Here is a 13,768-nt window from a genome sequence, read left to right as displayed (position 1 = left end):
TATTCAATATTTATAATGACTGTCTTTTCCAGTTAGCCTTTTTTGATTAAGTAGAATGGGAAAGAATATTGTTGTTTTCTGGAGGTTTGTCAAATATCTTCCTTCCCCATCCAATCCAAATATTTAGAAAATGAAAAATGAAAAAAAAATCCATGAGAAATATTTGCTTTTCATACCAAAAGTGAGGACATTTGCATATTTTTACGATGACAACACAGTGTGAATTCTCAATAATTCAAGAGTTAGCAGTTGAGAGTTGGATCTTTTACCCAAGATGTTTGATTTTCCCAGCCTGGGAGTTGGGACCTCAAAAGACTAAAGCCCATTTTAAGTCTAGTCTTTTTAGACAGGTTAAAAGCCACTTTTTAGTTTTCTTTAGCCCACTTTAAAATTATTATTCCTTCAAGTAAAAGGGTAGATAAATTTATCTAGAATAATCACTTCTATGAAGACAAAGAATTTAAACTATAGAGATCAGAAAAAAGTAGCAGTTGTCCTGTGGCAGAAAATTAAGGACCAGAAAATTGATAGGGCCTTCTTTTTTCAAATATTATGCCTACTAATCTAGAGTAAATGGATAAATATTTATAGATCTTCATCAATACTGCTGGTTCTAACCATTACTCTGAATACTTGTATTTTATTAAAAAATCATTTGACTAATTCAGTTCAATAAAAGTTTGAATGCTTACCATTTTAATGTAATAAGGCTGATTTTTTTTTTAAAGGAAACTTGTATATCCAAATAAGGGTTCTTTTCAAAATAATCTCTTTAGGATGCTACACATATAATTTTTTTTACACAACACATTTTTTGGAATTTTTCTTTTTTAATGACCTTCAGAATTTGTTTATAGATTGCAAGAGAAAGTGGTATTGTTCCTTTAGATAACATTTTATTTTAAATACCACAAACTATTAATTAATTTGATTCCATTAGCCTGTTCTTCAGACATGACTTTTGATTATTTTTGGCTGTTTCCAAAAATCTGATTCATCCTTAAAGGATAAAACAGATTTTTGTTGAGGATATTTAAAGAATATTCTGGATTTCTAGGAATTTCTGCTTTATGAAATGCCTCTCAAAGAGGCATTTGAAAGAGATTTCTAACACATTGTAATACGTAATTATTCTCCCATCTGCTCCAAACAATGAACTTATTTTCAAGCGACAATCAATCATTTAGATATATGTTTTGATATGTATTTAAAAACAGTCTTATTCATTTAATAATCATGTCTCATATAATATCATGACTCCCTTGTATATATTCTGTTTTCAAAAATTCAATTCAACTGAAATGAAAAACATATTTAGTAAGTATTTACTATATGCAAGGCGTTGTAGTAAATATGCTGAGAAGTATGGCAGAGCTCCACAACTATGAATAATTTTGAACAAAGGAATCACATGTTCAGAATTTTCCAGAAAAAAAGATTGTTCTGGTAACAACATAATGTGTAGGTTGCACTGGAGGGAACTGAGACTGAAAACCGTGGGACAAATTAGGTCATCATGAGTGCCTAGACTAGAGTGAATGCAGTGGGAAGAGAAAGGATAAGTTAGGGACAAGATATATTTTGGAGGGCAAGGGATATCTTACTTGTTTTTATATCCAACACTTTGCGCATAATAAAATAAATGATGAGGATACAGATGTTTGTGAAAGTTGGTGATGGTGATCAGGAAGCGATAAAGCCATGGGCAGAGGTCCAATTAGGCTTGAAAATAGCACTGAAAATGCTTATATTGTTTACTATTTCCCTAACATAGGAAGCCATTACAAATCCATTCACTGATTCCTTTGATTTTCCTACTAGAGTCATAGATCTAGTCCCAGAAGGCACTCAGAAGCTGCCTCGTCCAATTTTCTCATTTTATGGAGAGAGGAAACTTTAAACTGTTGGAGCAGATCTTGTACACAATAATGAATGAAACACTCAGTCTTTAGTGAGAGGGGACATACCATAGACACAAACAACCCTGATGGAAAGTAGACTGTGCTAAGAGTCATCCAATCCAACAAATATTTAATAACTTCACGGTTCGGTGAACTAAAGCCCTGTGGTCTTGTGAACAAACTGAAAAGTGGTACAACTTGTATTCTCAAAGAGTTTACAGTCTACTGGAGGGGCTGGAGGTAGAAAGCTACATAATATAAGATAGAAGGTAATAGGGGAGAAGGAGAGAAACTCAGAAAAAACTCATAGGTCCTCCTGACTTTAGGGCTAGTACACTATCCACTGCACCATCTAGCTGCCCCTAATAACATAGGGAGTAACATCTTTGAAAATTTTTTGTTTGTTTTTTTTTTTAAACAATGTTTTTGTTTCATAATTTGTTCTCCCGGTTTTTCTTACTTCTCTCTGAATCAGTTCTGAATCCATCCCTTTGGCAATTTTCATGGTATAACAGTATTTCATTCCTTTTGAATGTAATTGCTTTAACCATTCCCAAAATGATTCCTCCCATTTCCGTATTTTGCTAACCCCAAAAGTGTGTCTATGAATGTTTTTCCCACAGATCAGCTATTAGAACTTTTTGAGCAGCTCATATCTATGCTTAGGAATATCTTTTTAGCAGCTGTAGAGAGAATGGCATGGAAGGGGAAAAGACTGGAGGTAGGGAGAGCAATTAAGAATCTCTATCTTAAGAATTAAGGTGGTCAGTATCAGAACCAAGATCTTTGCGATGTTATTGAGGAAAGATATGTGATATATTATGGAGCTAAAATCAGTAATATTTTTCAGTTAGTTGGATAGGAGACAGAAGGGACAGAGAGAAGTCGAAGATAGTTTTTGGTTCAAAACCTGAATGACTAGAAGGGTTAGGAAAAGAGGAGGGATTGAGAAGTGATGTGGATAAAATGAACTGTTTTAGATGTAATGAATTTGAAGTGCTTTTAGGATATTCAAGTGATGGTATGATGCTAAAGTTCAGGAGAGAGTAGTGATGTTTACAGAGATCTGCATAGAGATGACAGGTGTACCCAAGGGACTTGATGAGATTGCTAGGAGAATGTAGAGAGCAGAAAGCTCCAGATGGAGTCATGGAGGTTCCACATTTAGATGAGGTGGGATATGAATACTATTCCTCAAAAAGAGACTGAAAGGTGTTAGAAAATAACTGGGAGAGAGGAATAATTTTTCTTTTTCTTTTTTTTTTCTTTTTTATTATTATAGCCTTTTATTTACAAGATATCTGCATGGATAATTTTACAGCACTGACAATTACCAAGCCTTTTGTTCCAATTTTTTTCCCTCCTTCCCCCCCCTCCACCAGATGGCAGGTTGACCAATACATGTTACATATATTAAAGTATAAATTAAATACAATATATGTATACATGTCCAAATAGTTGTTTTGCTGTACAAAAGGAATCAGACTTTGAAGTAGTGTACAATTAGCCTGTGAAGGAAATCCAAAATGCAGGCGGACAAAAATAGAGGATTGGGAATTCTATGTAGTGGTTCATAGTCATCTCCCAGAGTTCTTTCCCTGGGTGTAACTGCTCTATTGGAACTGATTTGGTTCCTCTCATTGTTGAAGAGAGCCACGTCCATCAGCATTGATCATCATACAGTATCGTTGTTGCTCCTGCTCATTTCACTCAGCATCAGCTCATGTAAGTCTCTCCAGGCCTCTCTGAAATCATCCTGTTAGTCATTTCTTACAGAACAAGAATATTCCATAACATTCATATACCACAATTTATTCAGCCATTCTCCAATTGATGGGCATCCCCTCAGTTTCCAGTTTCTGGCCATTACAAAGAGGGCTGTCACAAACATTCTTGCACATACAGGTCCCTTTCCCTTCTTTAAAATCTCTTTGGGACATAAGCCCAGTAGTAGGACTGCTGGGTCAAAGGTATGCACGGTTTGATAATTTTTTGAGCATAGTTCCAAATCATTCTCCAGAATGGCTGGATGTATTCACAAGAGAGGAATAATTTTTCAACTTAAAAAGAGAGAATGTCTAGAAAGGACATTGTCAAATGTTGCAAAGAGATCAAGAAGGATGAAAACTAACATAATTTGTAACCTTGGAGAGAAGGTTACACTTGACAGAAGCTTGATTGCAAGTTGAGAAGTGAGTGGGAAGTAATAGTTGACGATGATGATGATATACAATAATAACTAACATTTCTACAGCACTTACTATGTGCCAGGCACTGTGCTACATGATTTACAAATATTATTTCATTTTATCCTCACAACAACCTTGGGAAGTAGATACTGTTGTTATCCCCATTTTACAGATGAGGAAACTGAGACACATAGAGTTAAATGACTTATTTAGGGTAACCCAGTTAGTAAGTGTCTGAGACTGGATTTAAACTTAGGTCTTCAGTTCCAATATTTTGTCTAGTTCTTTTAACACCAACATATTGTGTTTAATAATTTCTGCCATGTCTAACTCTTCATGACTTCATTGGGGGTTTTCTTGGCAAAGATATTGGAGTCGTTTTCCATTTCCTTTCCCAGCTCATTTTACAGTTGAGGAAACTGAGGCAAATAGCCACAAGTGACTTGCCCACAATGTCTGAGACCAGATTTGAACTCATGAAGAAGAATCTTCTTGACTTTAAGCTTGTAGAGTGTAGAGGAACAAGAGAAGAGATCTTGTTAACATATTATTTGGTTCCTATATCTTGAGAGGGCAGAGATCTGCTTCACCACTGTTTTTTGTTTTGTTTTTGTTTTAATTGGTCTATCTGGGAATAAAACTAAAAGCCAAAATGCTTTTCCATCCGGTTTGCTACCTCCTACTATCCAGTTATTTTGGCTTCCCAAGATAATCTTTTAATTATTGTACAAATTCCATGCAGTCTCCTTAAGGGCTATAGATATTGTCTTTGTTTTACCAGTAACTAATATTTCTTGAAATGAACTATAAAAATAATCCTTCTATCCCACAAGAAGTGTCATTTCTTTTCTTAGTCTTAATAGAGTCAGATTATGAAGAAAGAATGCCTGTTTATGGCTCCAAACATACTGAGAACCCTTTAGTGAGTGCCATTGCTATGATTATGCGCCATTCCATACCCTAACACTTGGCCTACAAATTAAATGGAGACAGGGACCAACACTATGGAAAAACTTGGGTTTTGAAATCCAGATTTGTTTTGGAAAAAGCTTGCAAAGGAAGTTCGTATAAAAGTCTTAGGAATTTTAAGACTTTCGGAGGAAGCAGAATAATAACCAATTATTTGGGTTGCTTTAGTTTTAAAACCTGTATTTCTCTATAAGCTGGGAGTTCAATGATATTAGCTCTGAAACGACCTTGTAGAGAGTTTACTTTCGTGCCATTCTTAGTCATTTCAGTAGCACTTTCACATTTCAGTCATCCCATATGAGAGGTGTCACCCCAACTCCATCAAAGCTACATTGACCTTTGTGATGCTAATTCTTATTAACCCTTACTAGCTGTAGCAACTACTGATGGATTGCCACAAAGTCTGGTTTACTGAGGTGTTGTTCTTACTTAGATCTGTTTCAGAACTGAAGCTAGAGATGGGTGATTTCGTCTGTCTCCCAAACAGCATCCCTAGGTTTAGTAGAAGGGGCTATAATTTGCTTAATGGTCCTTGGCTATCGATTTGTAGGAAATATTCCTATTGTGGATATGAAACCTACATAGAATGTATTTCATGAAGTGAAACATGACATAGAGAGGTAGGAAGAATAGTATCTGGAATAGTAGCTAAGAAGGAACCAGAAGATGGTGGTATGTCAGAGTCGGGTGATTTCCAAACAGTAGCATTTCAGAAGAGTCCCAAGACTCAGGTAGCCTCTCCTTCTATTATTGGGAGGAGGTAGGATGATACTGGTTTTTTTCCTTTTCTTACTGGTTTATTTGGGAATAATACTCGAAGCTGACCAAATTGGATAGAAATGGAAGAGAGGAAAAATCACAAATTAAAAATATTAATATTAATATTGAGTATATTAATATTAAGTATATTGGAAGCATATTAAGACTTAGATTTGGTGGATATATGAATGCTGGTCCTCTGGACTGTTTGATGGTGCTTTGGAGTGTGACAACCATATTTATACTTATATCTTTAAATAATATATAAATGTATTAGAATTATAATATGAAAGTACAGTGGATTATACTTACTTTAAAATTATTTTTATTTAAATGCATTTCAGGGATAAAATATCAGCTTTTTTCCTTACTTCCTCTAAATCTCTATCACAATTATTTTTCCTTTCATTCCCATATGGTTAATATTGGTATGTGCTCTGTTTTTCTGGTGCTGCTTTGTTTTATTTATTCATTTTATTTTTGTTATAAATCTTGACAGACTCTACAAAACATAAACATTTTCTTGCTTTTTAAAAAATATTTAAAATTTTAAACATTTTTGTTGTGTACTTGACACATTTCATCAAACATAAGCATTGCCATGTATACAAAGTACAGAAAAAGGATTGTACATTATGCTACAAATCTGTATTACGTATACTTTGAATTTTTCAAAGAATATTATGATTAAATGTTAGTTTAAAGCTTTCCCTTTTTGCCTCATTCTGTTTGCTGATGTGGATTTTATTATTATTATTATTATTTTTGCACTTTGTACCTTTTTTTTTTTTTATTACACTTTGGCTTATATTATCGTTAGACCTATTCCTAATCATGATAGCAATGGCATTTTTATACTGCTTTTAAAAAATCAGATTTGGATTTTATTCTTTAAAAAATGCTGCAATGATCCTACTTTCTTTAATTTTTTTTTTTTTTTTAGTCCCATTGTTAGAATTGCCTGTTAATATCCTTTGACCATTTATCTACTGGGAAATAGTTCCTGCTATTATATATTCAAGTTAGCTCTCTCTGTATCTTATATATGAGAACACTGCTGCAAAATTTTGCCCCCTAAACTGTTTCCTTTAGAATTTTAGCTGTATTGATTTTGGTTTTGCAAAGGCTTTTTAATTTATTGGAATCAGAATGTCCATTTTATCTCCCGTATTCTTCTTTATCCCTTCCATTATCCATGGTAAGTGAAAAGTATATACTTCCCTGCTCCTTTAATTAATTTATGATGTGGCTTTTAAAATCAAGTCCCGTTGTGGGATATACTGTGAGATGTTAGTTTCATCTTAAGACTGCTTTGTAATTTTTCTATCTTTTTTTTTGGCTTTATCCTTGTATATGACAGTGTCTTTGGTTTTTTTGAAGATTATGTTACTATGTTCATGTCCTTATGGACCTTGCATCTCTAATCTATTCTAATAATCAACTTTTTGAATTTTTTAATCAGAACCACATAGTTTGAATGATTGTTACTGTATAATATATTTGAGATTGAATGTTGCTAGGCCTATTTACTCAACTTTTTTCATTATCTTCTTTGAGATTGTTAAAATTTTGTTTTTCTAGATATTAGTTTTTCCCCTCTAGTTCTTAGGTAGTTTTATATGGAACTTAATAATTAAAATCATTTAGGTAGTAATGTCATTTTTATCTCATTGCCACTACCAAGCCATAAACAATTATTATTTTTCAATTGTTTTTAATCTATATTTGTTTCTATGAAGAACATTTTATGATTATAGTCATATTACTTTCATCTATATCTTAATAGGTAAATATCCAATATTTTATATATTCTGGAGTTATTTTAAATGAAATTTCTCTTTTTCTGCTGATTTTGTTGGTAACATGCACAAAAATGGATGAGTATATATCCTCTTACTTTCTTGAAGTTATTAATTGTTCCACTTAAATTTTTTAATTGATTCGCTAAGGTTTTCTAAATAATCATATCATCTGCAAAAGTGATCATTGGGTTTCTTTTTTGCTTGTGCTTATTATCTGTATTTTCTTTTCTTATTTTATAGTTTTAGTAGCATTTAAAGAAGTATATAAAGTATTATCATTGCTAATGACCATCCTTATTTTAGATAAAATCTTACTGGAAAGATCTCTAGCATTTTTACATTATACATAATGTTGGCTCTTGGTTTCTGGTAACTATTATTTGTTATAGTAAATAAAAATTCATTTATTCCTGTGATTTTAAGAGAAATCAGTGTTGTGTTATGTCTAACATAAGTATGTTTTGCTGTGGATGTGGCAATTTTTTCCCCTTTTTCTATTTTGTATTTTAGTTTTAAATAAGTAAATTTTCTTTAAAAAAAAAAAAGCTTTTTATCTTGAATCACTGAATAAAAGGTAATTTGGACTTTTGGTACATGGAACTTAGCTCTGGTCTAACCACTATTCATGGGCTTATAAATGAAGGTCTTCTGATGTTTCCTATCAGCTATGCTGTAATGGAAAGGGGAACAGAAGGGAGCAAGCATTTACTAAATGTCTCCTCTGTGCTTGGTATCAGGTTAAAGTCTTTGCAAATATTATCTTATTTGTTCCTTATAAGAGATGGAGTTGTTATGCAGAGTTTTTAATCCACCATGGTATTAATTCTTATATACCCTACATATCATTAAAATTGAGCTCTACATGATCCTGATTTTTTCTTCTTCTTTTAATTATTTACAAATGAAAAAACCAGAGAACAGAAAGAACCTACAAGATTAGGTGTTTGCTTTGAAGTAATATGGCAAGTTCCTCTTGGGGAACTGAGATATGTCTTACAGAGTACTCTTCTAGCTGTTTGACCACATTGTCTTCCTTCCTACAAGGGGCAACTTCCTTATAATTTAACTTCATGCTGCTTTTAGATATACTTTCATCTTTCCTTTCCTTTCTTCTCTATTTCTTTCTTCCAGCACCCTTTTTTCTACTCATTAATTAGTTGTTGGTTTGTCTTTCCACAATATCCCAGGTAGATGGTAAACATCTTGATGTGTGTAAGGTATTAGAACTGTTAATAAGAGGTGACATAAACTTCCTCAAGCAAAATGATCTCTTCAGTAGCTGGCACATATCAAGCACTTAACTAAATACTTATTGATTGATTCACCCTGAAATATCTCATGTACTCCATCTCATAATTTATATTATAGATATCTCTGTATATCTGTGTCTCCTGCTAAATTGTGGATACTTTGAGGGCAAAGTTTTTTTTTTTTTTTTCTTGTTTTGTATCTTATCCATACATATATCACAGTGCCTTTTATATTCTTGTTGAGTTGCATTTTAGGTCTGAAAAGCAAACATCTATCCTAATACATGGATATATTTAAAAGAAATAGAAATTGGGAATTGTCTAGTAGGGAAATATTATCATTATTTTACAAAGGTGAGATGATTCATGTAGGAAGCAGTTCTCAAGGACTTGAAAATAGATGTTTTTGCCTACTATATTTTATGAAAGTGTTTAATGTACTTCATGTAGAGTAGATTTTCAAGTCAATGACTGACCCATATTGTTTTTACTCCCTCTATGACCTGCATTGAATAAATGCATCCCTGTTGAAAAGAACCCTTTTAGTTCCTTTATGATTGCAGAAATTCAAGTAACAAAATGTATTAAGTTCATTAGTGTAGCTTTTTCCAAACAAAGTGATCTAAGCACAGAATTTGACCCGATTCTGAATAGGGCTGCTCCTTGAATTGTACAACAAAGAAGCAAGTGTACAGATTGTTGTGAATTTTCTTGGGAAAAGATGTGCAGAATGATATGAAGGCACAATCTGCAATTCAGAGCAAGGTTACCAAGGGCAAGAGAGACTTTTTTTTTTTTTTTTTTTTTTTTTTTTTTTTTTTTTTAAAGCTGGTGTTTTTTATGTCGGTAGGAAGAACAGACATCCCAACTATTTGCAGTAAATATCACTCAAGGAAAGAGACAGTACATTTTGGAGGTTTCCAAGAAAGAATGGTTTTCGCTTCTGATTAAACTAAAATTAAGTGTTAACTTTAGACAAAGTCTGCATATGGAAATTTCCTTCGCATGCATCCTTATACATGAGTGTTTTAAAACGGTAAATTGATATCAATGAGCAGAGTTCAATTTTGGTCTCAGACATATATTTTCAGTGTCTGGGCAAAAAAAATTTAACCTCTCTAGGCCTTTATTTATTCACTTAGAAAAAAAGAAAGAGATTAAACTAGATGATCTCCAAGGTTTCTTTTGACTTTGAATCTATATCGTGTAGTGATGCCGTGAGATCAAATTGTACCAGATTTGATAATAAGAATTCATTCTGTGATGTCTCTTTTAATTAGCAAACTCTAGTTTGTAAAGAATGGACCTAAATTCAGAGGAGAAATTTTATACATATAGCTGACATTTTATGTACATTCTTAATGCTAATTAGGTTTCCTTCATCCAAAGAATTATTTGTTGTAGTTTATTGTCTATGAATGCTATCAGCATTAAAATTTGGCCTTTAGAATCTGAAAAGTTTGACTTTACTATTTATGATCAGGACTGGCCTGTGTCTACCAAATTTGAGATACAGTATAAAGAAACCAAAAAAAAAAATTATTTCATCATTTATTTTGTTTTGATAGTATTTTATTTTTCCAAAGACATGCAAAGATACTTTTCAACATTCACTTTTGTTTGCAAAACTTTGTGTTCCAAAATTTTTTTCCTCTTCCTCCTTCCCTACTCCCGAAGACATCAAGCAATAGATTAAATATGTGTAATTCTAATAGAAAAACTAAAAAAAAAAAAAAAAAAAAAAAAAAAAAACCGAAGAAGAAAGAAGATTAGATTCCAGAGAAGATGATTAGTTGGCAACAAGTTCTCATACATGTCTGGTTTACTCTCTAAACTTTTTTTTTTTTTTTAATACTGTGCCTTGATTTTCTCTTGAGGCTTATTCCAGCTCTTGGATTCACAGATTAGAAGCACCTTCTGCCCCTGCAGGCTCTCCCTCTGATAGCACTTCCTAAGACTTACATTTAAAGAGGGTACCCAGGTTCATTATGTCTCATTCATCTGTCAGCTGTACTCTGGATTTTCCCTGTCATGCTCTCTCAATTTATTTCCCCATACTCAATCCTCTTTTTAACTTGCCTTTATACTTTATCTCATCCCATTAAAATGCAAGCTCCTCATGAGCAGACATCATCTCTCTTTCTACATATATTTTTGTTCTCAGTGCTTAGTGTAGAGCCTGGCACAAGCTAAGCACTTAGAAACGCTTGTGCGCTGACAGTGTGAATCAACAGCATAATGCAGCAACCACAAAAGCAAATTCAATCCTCCAGAAAATAATTTCACTTAAAACCAGAATTTAGCAAATATTGGCTTGAAGGCGTAATCACATTTAGCTGTTTCCATTACTATCAGCCAGGTTCTTGTAAGACTGATGGACAGACAGACAGAGGCAATAAAGCCCTTCTCTGAGAATTAGGGTCTTTGGACCAGGAAAGCCCCTCGCTCCCCTGATGGCAGAAAGAACTATGTGATATGGGATGTAGCAAGATGGCAAGGTAGTAGGGAGTACCTAAAATCTAAGATAGATGGAATGGGGAGGAGAGGAGGAATCAGCCTCCACAGGCATATGGGGCACTTTATACAGAAGCACTTAGATGTACTAGAGGGAATTGACTCACTCCCTTTGGAAGAACAAGGGAAGTGCCATCCACATCCAGAGAGAGAGAGAGAGAACGATGGAGGACTGTATGTAGATCAAAGCATAGTATTTTCACCTTTTTTGTTATTGTAGTTATTCATTTCCTTTTTTTTTTTTCTTTCTCATGTTTTTTTTTTTCCTTTGATTTGATTTTTCTTGTGCATCATGACAAATAGGGAAATATGTTTAAAAAATTATGTATGTTTAACCTAAAAAAAAAAAAAAAAGAAAGAAAAAGAAACAAGTGGGGACTTGGGAACATTCTAACTAATTCCATCTTAATCTGTTAAGAGAAGAATAATATATGGAAAGAGGTGGTGCTAGTTTTGTTAAATACTCTGCTGGTGAGATGGGATTAGAATATTGTGCTGAGCTCTTGATAAGGCAGCCAGGTTGCCTACTGGATAGAACGCTGATCCTGCAGTCAAGAAGACCTGGGAGCAGAGGGTAGAAGTCACAAAGAGGCAGGTTTAGGTGTGAGAGAAAGAAAAGCTTCCTGGCAACTAGAACTAACTAAAAGTGAAATGCCCTGTCTTGGGGGAAGAGAGTGGTTTTCCCTCATTTTAGATCTTTGAGGAAAGCCTGAATGACCTTTTGTTGGGGATATTAAAGTTTGTTGACTTCAGGTTCTTTTCAACACTGAAATTTTATGATTTTATATTTAAATAATCTAAGAATAGGTTGAAGTATAGAAAGGAAAATTAGGGGGATCATTTATGTGGTCTTGGGGTTTCTTAATAACTATTACATTATTTGAGAAGTATAGACATTTTCAGATTAATACCAACTATTAAAAATGATTACAAATATTAGTGCTGTGGTTTTAAGGTTTAGGAGTGTTAATTCCCATTCAAAAGAGTTGTGGTGTTTCTTTTCAGGGTATGTTGATGTTACTATTTATTAAACTTGTTCCTCATTGTTACTAGGCTATGTATACTCTTGTCAAGCGTGGGAATCCTGGGTTTAACTGCCTTTCATGTACCTACTATGACTGGTCCTTTTATTTCCTTTAGGATGTATCTACATAGAGCAGATCAAGCAAGCTATTTATAAATAGGGTACTTTGGTTATACCACCCTGAGTTTGCTTTTTGAAGTGGCAAATGTACTCTTACTCTGAAAACAATGTGGGTTTTCTACAGTATTCAGAAAAAGGCACTTTTTTTTCCTTTTAACAATATCTATAAAAAGCCTATCCAGTCATTCATTGCCTTTGGGGATAGCACTGTGTTGCTAGCTATGTTCTGGAGCCTAGACAGGGAGGACATTTAACCTTCTGGAATTAGTTTTTTCCTTATAAGTTATCAATTATAATAATCTTAAGGTCTCAAGATTGTGAATTTAAGGTTCCATCTGGAACTGGGTATAACATAATCAACATAATTATCATGTTTCCCCCATCCTTCTTTGAGGGTTTAAATTCTTGATTGCTGATTATTCAGTTCCAACTCACCTCTTACCTTTTCCCTCATCCTGCTCTTTTTGGGTCTTTCCTTTATCTTTATGGTACATTTCTCCAGAGAGCAAGCTAAGGCAAAGAAACAGAGGAAATGAAACTTTAAACTAGTTCATTTGACTTTTTGAAAGTAGATGTTGGTGGGCAGGAAGTTGAAACTATTGCTTGAAATCACCTTTTAAAATGGCTCACTAAGGTCCCTTGGCCATATTTTTTTGGCCTGAATTAGTATAGATGACCAAGAGGGACGGATCTGTTGTTATTGTTTTCCTGTTGTGCTGTTTCCGGAAGGAAAGGAAGACAAAACTGTAGAAACAGCTCAGTCGGTGGGGTTGGAACTTTATATTGGGAGTCAGGGAGGTCTGACTGTGCTAACTCACCTCTGAGCAAGTGATGGAAATTTTCTGAGCTTCCATTTGATATTCTGAGTGGTCCCTGACACTTCTAGGATGCTATGACTTATTTCTTTACAAGGATTATATCTGAAGCAAGTTATATTAGGGGGGAAGGAGAAGAAAGTTCTCCTATATTTACCCTAATGTTTCACCTCACTTCTCAATGCCTTTTGTATTATGTTTAATGGGGAGACCTATAGAACAGGGAAAATATGCTGGCTGTAAAATATTGCAGCATATGGCCTTATAGGAGCTTTTGCTTGATTTGTTAATGATTATTCAGTATCAGGTAGTGAAGTCCCTTTACATTGAACCCACGAGGCAAGAAAACATGTTTCAGTATTGACATTTAAAAGTTGAATAGCCCTTTGAACTCTGAGTTTCAGTTTTCTCATTTGTATAAGTGG

The 13,768-nt window shown here is 33.8% G+C and overlaps 1 protein-coding gene across 2 annotated transcripts in view; it reads left to right on the top strand.

Moving 5' to 3' along the window:
- The window catches only part of TEC (tec protein tyrosine kinase), a 110,709-nt gene that overhangs the window by 58,179 nt on the left and 38,762 nt on the right, over positions 1–13,768 (top strand). The window lies entirely within an intron of this gene.

Source organism: Sminthopsis crassicaudata, chromosome 6 (genome assembly GCF_048593235.1).
Source record: "Sminthopsis crassicaudata isolate SCR6 chromosome 6, ASM4859323v1, whole genome shotgun sequence".
NCBI classification, from domain to species: domain Eukaryota; kingdom Metazoa; phylum Chordata; class Mammalia; order Dasyuromorphia; family Dasyuridae; genus Sminthopsis; species Sminthopsis crassicaudata.
This window is presented reverse-complemented; position numbering and strand designations above follow the sequence as displayed.